The sequence below is a fragment of the Triticum urartu genome, unplaced genomic scaffold (genome assembly GCF_056163025.1).
Source record: "Triticum urartu cultivar PI428250 unplaced genomic scaffold, HENAU_Tu73 scaffold2, whole genome shotgun sequence".
Classification (NCBI taxonomy): Eukaryota; Viridiplantae; Streptophyta; class Magnoliopsida; order Poales; family Poaceae; genus Triticum; species Triticum urartu.
In genome coordinates this window covers 2,669,415-2,679,477 of record NW_028260368.1, presented here as the reverse complement: position 1 = coordinate 2,679,477, position 10,063 = coordinate 2,669,415, and the positions used below count along the sequence as shown (strand labels likewise).

At 32.8% G+C, this 10,063-nt stretch overlaps 1 non-coding gene across 1 annotated transcript; it reads left to right on the top strand.

Annotated features, from left to right (window-relative positions):
• The first annotated feature begins 844 nt into the window (after positions 1-844).
• On the top strand, positions 845-924 carry TRNAL-UAG (transfer RNA leucine (anticodon UAG)). Its single transcript has one exon. It is a non-coding gene; the product is annotated as a tRNA-Leu (tRNA).
• Positions 925-10,063: the final 9,139 nt, after the last annotated feature.

Sequence of the window (10,063 nt, the reverse complement as noted above, 5' to 3'; positions counted from 1 at the left end):
TTATTTTTCCATAGTACAATCTTATTCTTTAGTAAAATCAAGATCATTTTCGAGCGGTAATGAGCATCCAAAACCAAAGGGTTTTTCTGGGCAACAAACAAATAATAAGATTTTGGAATAATATGAATTGACTTATCAAAAAAGAATTCCAATTATTTAATAATTTGGATTCTTCTTTGAATGTACTTTTATGTGTCGAATTACTCGGTACAATATTCTTAGAACAAAAAACCCCTCTTATCTTATATATACAAGAAAAAAAAAGTTTTGTTTGGTATACTGTGTGCTAAGTATTCTTTTCCTATCAATGAACTTTTCATAATTTTCCTAATAGAATCCTCATATTCTATTAGGAAAATTATGAAAAGTGGAGTATTCTTACAATAGGACTTACAACTTCCACCTATCTTCTCCAAAATCATAAGGTTAGTAAATCTTATTAATAAGAGCATAAAGACTTTCATTCTAGAAATTTTTAAAAAATCCAAAAAGCCTTTTCTATTTATCCATTTTATTTTAATTTCATCATTAAATAGAAACCCTTTTGGATTTTTTTCATTGTATTGAAAGAATTTTCAAAATGTAAAGGGGAAATTAATTAGAAAAAATTAGTTCTATAATTGCAAGTTAGAAAAAAGAAGTTCCAACTCTTTCAAGCAGTGTTTGTGTTTCTATTGGGCAAAGCAAGAGTTTATTGTAAAAAAAAAAAATGGAAACGATACTACCAAACGAAGTCTATTTTAATGAAAACTCTAATGTTCCTAAATTTTATGGACTTTCCCAATATCGACGATTCCCAAGATAATAGCTATTATTCTTTTAAGTTACCTATTATTTGAAGTTAGCCGCCATGGTGAAATTGGTAGACACGCTGCTCTTAGGAAGCAGTGCTCAAGCATCTCGGTTCGAATCCGAGTGGCGGCATTCTTGAAAAAGAATACAATAGATTAGAAATCAATTCGAAATTTACAATTTTGTAATGGGACCTTCCCCTTATGCTATTTGCAACTTTAGAACATATACTAACTCATATCTCTTTCTCAACGATTTCAATTGTGATTACGATTCATTTTATAACCTTATTAGTTCGTGAACTTGGAGGATTACGCGATTCGTCAGAAAAAGGAATGATAGTTACTTTTTTCTCTATAACAGGATTCTTAGTTTCTCGTTGGGCTTCCTCGGGACATTTTCCATTAAGTAATTTATATGAGTCATTGATCTTCCTTTCATGGGCCCTGTATATTCTTCATACCATTCCTAAAATACAGAACTCTAAAAATGATTTAAGCACAATAACTACGCCAAGTACTATTTTAACGCAAGGCTTTGCCACATCGGGTCTTTTAACTGAAATGCATCAATCCACGATACTAGTACCTGCTCTACAATCTCAGTGGTTAATGATGCATGTCAGTATGATGTTATTAAGCTATGCAACTCTTTTGTGCGGATCCTTATTATCTGCCGCTATTCTAATCATTAGATTTCGAAATAATTTCCATTTCTTTTCTAAAAAGAAAAAAAATGTTTTAAATAAAACATTTTTCTTTAGTGATATTAAATATTTTTATGCAAAAAGAAGTGCTTTAAAAAGAACCTCTGTCCCTTCATTTCCAAATTATTACAAATATCAATTAACGGAGCGTTTGGATTCTTGGAGTTATCGTGTCATTAGCCTAGGATTTACCCTTTTAACCGTAGGTATTCTTTGTGGAGCAGTATGGGCTAATGAGGCCTGGGGATCCTATTGGAATTGGGATCCTAAGGAAACTTGGGCATTTATTACTTGGACCATATTCGCAATTTATTTACATAGTAGAACAAATCCAAATTGGAAGGGTACGAATTCTGCACTTATAGCTTTGATAGGATTTCTTATAATTTGGATTTGTTATTTTGGTATAAATCTATTAGGAATAGGCTTACATAGTTATGGTTCGTTTACATTAACACCTAAATGATTACATAAAATAAAACCTTCATGAAATGAAGGTTTTTACTTTTATGTTTTATTTGAGAACCCCTTGAACGCCTTATCAAAGGGTTCTCAAAAATTCGAGATAGATCTAATTATACTTTTTTACTTATTTCTGCATTATATACTTTTTTACTTATTTCTGCATTAATAGAGCAGACGAGTAAAAAAAAGCAAACCTATTTAGGATAATAATTGGATAAGAGAGCCTCTACCCTGTCAACGGATAGGGAGAGAACAAAATCTGGATAAATACCAATTCCTATTACTGGTAAAAAGATACAGATTAAAATAAAGAGTTCTCGTGGTCCAGAATCCACAAAATTTGCGTTTGGAACATTAAATAGCTTGTATCCATAGAACATCTGGCGTAACATAGATAATAAATAAATAGGAGTTAATATCATTCCAATTGCCATTACAAAAGTAATTAGTGTTTTTGGCATTAACAGAAATTTTGGACTAGTAATTAGTCCAAAAAATACTACTAATTCTGCGACAAAACCACTCATTCCTGGTAAGGCAAGAGAAGCCATTGAAAAGCTACTAAACATGGTAAAAATTTTAGGCATTGGGATAGATATTCCCCCCAGTTCTTCGAGATAAACAAGACGCATTCTATCAGAAGCGGTTCCTGCCAAGAAAAAAAGTGTAGCACCAATAAATCCATGGGATAATATTTGTAAAATAGCTCCATTGAGTCCAATGTTGGTTATGGAACCAATTCCTATAATTATGAAACCCATGTGAGATACAGAGGAATAAGCTATTCTTTTTTTGAAATTTCGTTGACCAAGAGAAGTTGAAGCTGCATAGATTATTTGGATCGCTCCTATTATTACTAACCAGGGCGAAAATAGATAATGAGCATGAGGTAACAATTCCATGTTGATCCGAATCAATCCATATGCTCCCATCTTTAATAATATTCCCGCTAAAAGCATACATGTACTATAATGTGCTTCCCCATGGGTATCTGGTAACCACGTATGTAGGGGTATAATCGGCAATTTGACAGCATAAGCAATAAGGAAGCCAAAATATAAAAGTATTTCCAAGGTTGCAGGGTATGATTGATTAATTAATCTTTCCAAATCTAATCCTGGTTCGTTGGAACCATATAAGCCCATACCCAGAACTCCGATTAAGAAAAAAATGGAACCGCCTGCAGTATACAAAATAAACTTTGTAGCTGAATATAGACGCCTCTTCCCCCCCCACATGGATAAAAGTAAGTAAACAGGAATTAATTCTAACTCCCACATGATAAAAAAAAGTAAAAGGTCTCGCGAAGAAAATAATCCTATTTGACCACTATACATTGCGAGCATCAGGAAATAGAATAATCGCGAATTCCGTGTAATTGGCCAAGCTGCTAAAGTAGCTAAAGTAGTGATAAATCCTGTCAATAAAATAGATCCTAATGAAAGTCCATCGATTCCCAATCTCCAGTGGAAATCGAAGACATCTATCCATTTATAATCCTCCTTTAATTGGATTAAGGGATCCTCCAGTTGGAAATGATAACAGAACGCATAAGTCATTAGAAGGAATTCTAATAAACAAATAGATATAGTATACCACCTAACGACTTTGTTTCCCTTATGAGGTAAAAAGAAAATTAATGAACCTGCAAATATCGGCAAAACAACAAGTATTGTTAACCAAGGAAAATAACTCATGATAAAGTGATAAAGACAAGATACGTTTTGACCAGAAAAGCCCGTGCTCGATTATTTCGAGCACAGGCTTCTTCGGTAAAGAGGAATCAGACGATTCGAGTGAAGTTTTTTGTAACGTATCAATAAGATAGAGCCATGCTACGTGTTGTTTCAGGCCCTAAATAAACGCGGACACTTAAAAAATCTGTCGGGCAGGCAGATTCACATCTCTTACAACCCACACAATCTTCGGTTCTCGGCGCGGAAGCAATTTGCTTGGCTTTACATCCATCCCAGGGTATCATTTCTAATACATCTGTTGGACAAGCTCGTACACATTGAGTGCATCCTATACATGTATCGTAAATTTTTACGGAATGTGACATTGGATCTATAAATTTTTCTTTTCAACATAAAATTTTTCGATCTGGTAAAAATGAAATTAGTACTATAATGAGTCATATGTATTGTAGACACCAGACGAAGCAATGGTTTATCCAAACTTCAAAAAAAAAAATCTATTTTTTAATCTGTTTGTGAGAAAGCGTGAAGAGAGCCAAGAGACTTTAATTTTGGATTTCAACAATAAATAAGAAATAAGAAAGAATTTTACGAATTGTACAGACGAATTCGAATTAGCCAATAAATTGGCTATCGTCTTTTCAATATAAATTATTGCAATATTCAAATTGCAATATCAATGAATTACAAATACAAAAATTCATTTAAGTGAAAAAGAATACTATGCAATAATCTACTAAAAAAAATGGATATTCTCAAATAATACTAAGAAAATAGTATTGATTTCTATTTATTTTAATATGTGCGCCTTTGTTTAGAGGATTCTATGTCTAATTATTCAAAAGTCTAATTATTCAATAAATTAGATTGATTGATACGAGTGGATTTCTATTACGATGGATGGAAGAAAGAATGGATAGTCCAATAGCGGCTTCAGCAGCTGCAAGGGCTATAACAAAAATTGCGAAAATATCTCCTTTTAATTGGCGACTATCAAATAGATCAGAAAATGTTACGAGATTTAGATTAATTGAATTCAGTATAAGTTCAAGACATATTAGAGCTCTAACCATGTTTCGGCTTGTGATCAATCCATAGATACCAATCGAAAATAAATAGACACTCAAAAAAAGTACATGCTCAAACATCATTAACTAACTCCTTATCAATCTCGATTCATTTCAATATGAGGGCAAGAATTGAACCGATTCAATTAATTACAATAGAACAATTACACAACAAAAGAAAAAAAAAAAAAAAAAAAAGGAGGTATTTGTTGGCAGTAGATGGATTTTACTAAATCAAAATTGTGATTCTTTAGTTATTTATTTTAGATTTGCAATTCTTATAATTTGTACTTTTTCTAAGTTTTCTTATTGCCGAGCCATAGTAATTGCACCTATTAAAGAAACTAGAAGAATTATGGAAATGAGTTCAAACGGAAGATAAAAATCGGTTGCTAAATGAATTCCAATTTGTTGAACATTATTTATGAGACCCTGTTCTACTATTTGGTTTGATCTTGTAGTCCAAAGAATTCCATACCACGACGTATCTGGGATAGTAGTCATTAGTGAAAAAACAATAGTTATACAAACGAGTGAAGTGAACCCATCTCCAATAGTCCAATAATTCTTATCTTTAGACCATTCTGAGCCATTTACGAACATTACAGCGAATATGATCAAGACATTTATGGCTCCCACATAAATAAGAAGTTGTGCGACAGCTACAAAGTAGGAATTTAATAAAAAATAGAATAAGGATATACAAACAAGAACTAATCCCAGCGAAAAGGCAGAATAAATGGGGTTGGTAAGTAATACTACTCCTAGACCCCCTAGTAGAAGAACAAATCCCCCAAATAGCATAAGAATCTCATGTATTGGTCCAGGTAAATCCATTATGGATAAAAAGAAATTAATAGTATAAAATTTTTCATGAACTGACTAAAACTAAAGGATTCAAGGAAGGAAAAAAGGATTAGGGTATTTTTTTGTGTATAAACTTATAGTTATAAATTATATTATATCACGAAAATCTAGTCTGATTTAAAATAAGAAATAATTTCCAATAAGCAGTAGTTTTTCGTTTTTCTTTATAGTTTAATTTTAAAGTTTAATAAAGAATTATTAGATTTTTATAACAGAAAGACAAAATCAAAGTTTAGTAATCAGTAATCGTTCTTGAATTCGAAGATTTTTCTTTGTTTATTTTACTTTCAGACGAATTCCTAATTGTTTGAATTGTGTAATCTCCCATTATGGAGATTGGTAACCGACTTAAAGCAATTTGATTGTAATTCAATTCATGACGATCATAGGTAGAAAGTTCATATTCTTCAGTCATTGATAAACAGCTTGTTGGACAGTACTCAACACAATTGCCACAAAATATACAAACTCCGAAATCAATACTATAATTAAGCAATTGTTTTCTTTTAATATCCTTTTCAAATCTCCAATCCACAACGGGTAAATCTATCGGACATACGCGAACACATACTTCACAAGCAATACATTTATCAAATTCAAAGTGGATTCGCCCTCGGAAACGCTCTGGTGTAATTGATTTTTCATAAGGGTAGTGAATCGTTATAGGTAAACGATTTGTGTGGGATAAGGTAGTTATGAAACTTTGACCTATGTACCTTGTAGCACGTATTGTTTGTTGACCATAACTCATGAACCCAGTTACCATAGGGAACATATTCATTCTAAATATCTATGAAAAAGATATGTTTCTTTCTCTTGTTTGAGAGAGCTTTTGTGTTGAAAATATTCTTACTATTATTGTATTATCTTATTTATAGTGAAACAAGTTGAGAAGAGGTTGTTAATAAGAGATTGCCCAGGGAAATAGGTAAAAGAAATTTCCATCCAAGATTTAATAACTGATCCATTCTCATCCTCGGTAAAGTCCATCTTATTGTGATAGAAATGAAGAGAAATAAATAAGCTTTAGTTAATGTAATAAATATACCCATTGTCATTTCCAAAATTCCAACTGCTTTATTCATTTGGAAAAAATCAAAAAAGGATATATAGGGAATAGATAAATTCCACCCGCCCAAGTAGAGAACTGTTACAAATAAAGAAGAAACTAATAAATTTAGGTAAGAAACAAGATAAAATAAACCATATTTGATACCGGAATATTCAGTTTGGTAACCTGCTACTAATTCTTCCTCCGCTTCTGGTAAATCAAAGGGTAATCTTTCACATTCTGCCAAAGAAGAAATTAAAAAAACCAGAAAACCTATAGGCTGACGCCAAATATTCCATCCAAAAAAACCGTATTTTGACTGTGCTTCAACTATATCAACTGTACTTGAACTGTTAGATAATCATAGTCGGTGATAACATCACAGTTCCCACCGCTATTTCAAAACCGTACATGAAACCTTAGCTTCATACGGCTTCTCTATGATCAGAAAAAGGAAAGGACTGTTTTGTTCCTAGCCCCGGGGGCGTAGATAGAATTAGATAAAATAAAATAGATTTGAAAGTCCTAAATTAGACCAAAGGAATTCCGTCTGCTAGAATAAGAAAAAGCGCTTCCGAATTGATCTCATCCTTTATAATATAATGAAAATTTTTCTTTGTTCAGTAATAACTTAATCTTGGAATAAAACACTTGTTACTTGTTATAGGAATTCAATTAATAAATGGAAAGAGTTGGGTATTAGTTCATGAGCAATTCTGCATGAATATGGATAGAGGAAGGAAATAATGAAAATTTTTTCTAGTGCACTCCATATCTTTTTTACTATTCTTCTTTCCCCAGGGAGGGGGTATTTAAAAAGAAAAAATGGATAAAGGGTTAATTCGTTCTTGATAGCCATTTCCTTAACAAGTGAATGGGAACATACTCTGGATCGGAATCCGAAGAAAGTACTACTTGATAATTTCTACAAATTGCAAGTCCTTATTATGATTCCTTTTATGGGCAAAAATCTCTAATGTTTTAGATTTTCCATTACTAATCCTTTATGTACTTTAGTGTTCCTAACCCTTCACTAACTTTTGGTGGATTCTTCTTATGGATTATTAAGTTATAGTAATAACTAGGAGTATTCTAGTAATGGAATTCCATATCGTGAATCCTTTATTCTTGGCCGCTTCAAGATATGATGACTAATTAAAAAATATCAACCTTGGGATAAAGAGTTTACACTGCTTATGTTTACTTCCACTTTTTTCTTGTACGTAGGAAATGAGATTTTTTCTTTTTACTACAAATTTATAAGCTGTTTTGTTTCACTCATATAGCTATCTAGTTTAACTTACCAACCCAAATACTAAATAAGAAAAGGAATATAAATAGTTAATGGATTTTATAGGAAAAAGATCTATTTTAACGAATCACACGTAGAGATATTGCTAGCACACAAAAAGTTAATGGTATTTCATAACTAATGGATTGAGCAGCAGCTCGTAGACCGCCTGAAAAAGAATATTTATTATTTGAGCTATATCCTGCCATAAGAAGACCAATAGGAGCTATACTTGAAATGGCAATCCATAAAAAAACACCAATACTAAGATCGGCTAAAACAAAATGATATCCCAAAGGGATAACTAAAAAACTTAATAAAACTGATATGACTGCTATAGAGGGTCCAATGCTAAATAAAGAAATATCTCCTCGGGATGGCAGAATATCTTCTTTAAAAAGTAGCTTAGTCCCATCTGCTATAGCTTGAAGCAGGCCCAGGGGGCCAGCATATTCAGGACCAATACGTTGTTGTATCGACGCAGATATTTCTCTTTCTAACCACACAATTACGAGTACCTCTATTGTTATTCCCAAAAGGAGGGTCAAAATGGGTAGAATCGATATCAGTCCATAGACTTCTTTTAATAATTCCAATTTCGAAAAAGAATTGATAGTTTCTACCTCTACCCTATCTATTATCATTTCAACGATCAACTTCCCCCATAATGATATCTATACTACCTAATATCGTCATGATATCAGCCAATTTCATTTTTTTAACTAGCTGAGGAAGAATTTGCAAATTAATAAACCCGGGTGGACGGATTTTCCATCTCCAGGGGAAAAGGCTATCATCTCCTACTAGATAAATCCCTAATTCACCTTTTGGGGCTTCTACTCTTACATAAAGCTCTTGTCTTGACAATTCAAAATTGGGCGAAGGTTTTTTACCAAGAAATTTATACTCAAAATCATTCCATTCAGAATTATTTTCTTTCTTAAAGCGTCGGACTTCTAAATTTTCATAAGGTCCTCCAGGAATTTTTTCTACAGCTTGTTGAATTATTTTGATGGATTCCCTCATTTCACCAATTCGTACTAAATAGCGAGCTAACGAATCCCCTTCTTTTTGCCATTGGACTTTCCAATCAAATTGGTTGTAAGACTCATAAGGATCTACTTTACGAAGATCCCATTGTATTCCAGAAGCTCGTAACATCGGTCCCGATAAGCCCCAATTTACTGCTTCTTCTCCGCTAATAAAACCTACTCCTTCAACTCGCTCTAAAAAAATTGGATTCTGTGTAATAAGTTGTTGATATTCAACAACTCCGCGTAAAAAATAATCACAGAAATCTAAACATTTATCGATCCATCCATAAGGTAGATCGGCGGCTACTCCTCCGATGCGAAAGTAATTGTGCATCATTCGCATACCTGTAGCAGCTTCAAATAGATCATATATTAATTCTCTCTCTCTAAAAATATAGAAAAAAGGAGTCTGTGCGCCGAGATCCGCCATAAAAGGTCCAAGCCATAGCAAGTGAGAAGCTATCCGGCTTAATTCTAACATAATTACCCTAATATAGCTGGCTCTTTGTGGTATTTGAATATTCTCCAAGAATTCTGGTGCATTTACTGTTATTGCTTCTGTAAACATAGTAGCTAAATAATCCCACCTTGTTACATAAGGTAAGTATTGTATAATAGTTCGGTTTTCCGCGATTTTTTCCATTCCTCTGTGTAAATACCCTAATATGGGTTCACAATCAATAACATCCTCACCATCGAGAGTAACGATCAGTCGAAGAACACCATGCATTGATGGGTGTTGAGGGCCCATATTGACTATCATGAGATCTTTTCTTGTAAGCGGTAGACTCATATCCTTTCTTCCTTAATTCATTATTCCATGAAAATGGATTATTCCATGAATTCCTCAAAGCGAGGCTCATCAAAATGAAAAATCTAAGACTACTATAAGACTACTAAAAAAATAATAAAACAAGAAAAAAATTTGAACGATTAAATTACTGCTCCCGAATATTCAACTGACCGATTAATTTCTTATAACGTACTCTATTTTTCTTTGCCAAATAAGCCAGCAAACGTCGACGTTTTCCCAAAAGTCTTCGTAGACCTCTTTCCGATGAAAAATCTTTTTTGTGTAATTCCAAATGTGAAG